Raw genomic sequence first — 1,520 nt, 5'->3', positions numbered from 1 at the left:
GTACTGGAGGGGTACTTTTAGTACTAACTATTACTTGGGCTACGAACACATCACTAACTTGCTTAGAGGGAATGGAACCACTAATGGGCTGCACAGATCTAGGGCTGTCCAACCAAACGACTCCTATTTTGGCTGGACTTAGTCGTTTAATTCTTCTTCTAACTGACTAAGGACATCAAATTTGTTTGCTAGATCTGGGATATTAGTACTATTAGTACTATTAGGACTATCAGATATCCCTATTGAAATAGGCTCGGATTTAGTACAATTAGAACTAGTGACTATTTGGTTTACCTGTCTTCTTGGCCTATGGGGGCAATTTATTGCGATATGTCCTGGTCCACCGCAGTAAAGACATAGTCGATTTGTATGGCATCACTGCTTTTCTTCTTCGGATAATGGCCCTCGACGACGTGTAGTGTCAATCTCCATTGGAGTCGGAGTATTCGCTGTAGGCGCATTATATGACTCCCTCGGAAAAGGTCTTGCTACCACTGAGGCGTAGGTGGGCTCTGATCTTGCCCTCGGCATCTGTAGCTGTCGTTCCGAACGTCGCTCAAAGAGGCGGTTGTCACATCTCACCGCGCGACTGATTGCTTCTGTTAAGGACTTTGGCTCTTCGGGGAAGGTCAATAGTAAATCCTTGACGTCGTTGCGTAAACCATAACGGAATTGCTCCATCAACGCTTGATCATCCCAAGGGATATTGGCGGCGAGTAGGCGAAAATCTGCAGCGTATGCGGAGGCTGGACGGTCACCTTGGCGTAATCGCCGGATTTTGTTGATTGCGGTCCTGATGCTGTCAGTATCTCCGAAACATGCTTTAAACTCACCTAGAAACTCTTCAAAATTGTTGAGTAACGGAGATTCCTTTTCTAATAGTGGAGCGAACCATGACAACGCTGAGCCACTTAACAAAGTGCCTACTAAACCCACTCGTGATGCATCGGTGGGATATCGGGAAGCATGCATTTGAATAACTAATCGTACCTGGTTAAGGAACCCTCTAAACTGCGATCGCGTTCCATCGAACTTCGTGGGAAGGCCAATCTTGGGTTCTTTATGAATCCCTTGTGTTCCGGGCCCTTGTTGTTGCATCGCTACGATGGTTGCTTTGAGTTGTTGCACGCGTAACGCAAGTTCCCCATGTTGTTGTTGCGTTTGCTGCTTTTCTAAGGAGATTTGCTGAAGATCCCCCAGCAACCGTTGGTTTTCTTGTTCCAAAGCATGGAACTTCTCCTTCAAGCATTGAAATTCCGAGAAAACAGATTGATATTCTTCAGCGCTAACAGTGGCCATGGGATGAAAGAAAAGAGGAATAAAAGATTAGTAGGAAATGAGAGAGACAGAAGGTAGGGAAAATTGGTTCAAACTGTCATGAACAATACTGAGATAGAGAAGGAATTATTACTAAACGAAGGATTAGTACTATGAGAGGTGTGGAACTTCTTCGAGAGAAGGAAGAAGTGAGCGAGAGAGAGAGAGAGAGAGAGAGATTGAGAGAGAGAGAGAGTGATGAT

The sequence above is a fragment of the Azolla caroliniana genome, unplaced genomic scaffold, assembly GCF_043228905.1.
Source record: "Azolla caroliniana isolate FFs.n. ecotype wild unplaced genomic scaffold, voAzoCaro1.0.p SCAF_13, whole genome shotgun sequence".
Lineage (NCBI taxonomy): Eukaryota > Viridiplantae > Streptophyta > Polypodiopsida > Salviniales > Salviniaceae > Azolla > Azolla caroliniana.
The sequence above is the reverse complement of the archived record's forward strand: the minus strand, read 5'-3'. Positions refer to the sequence as shown.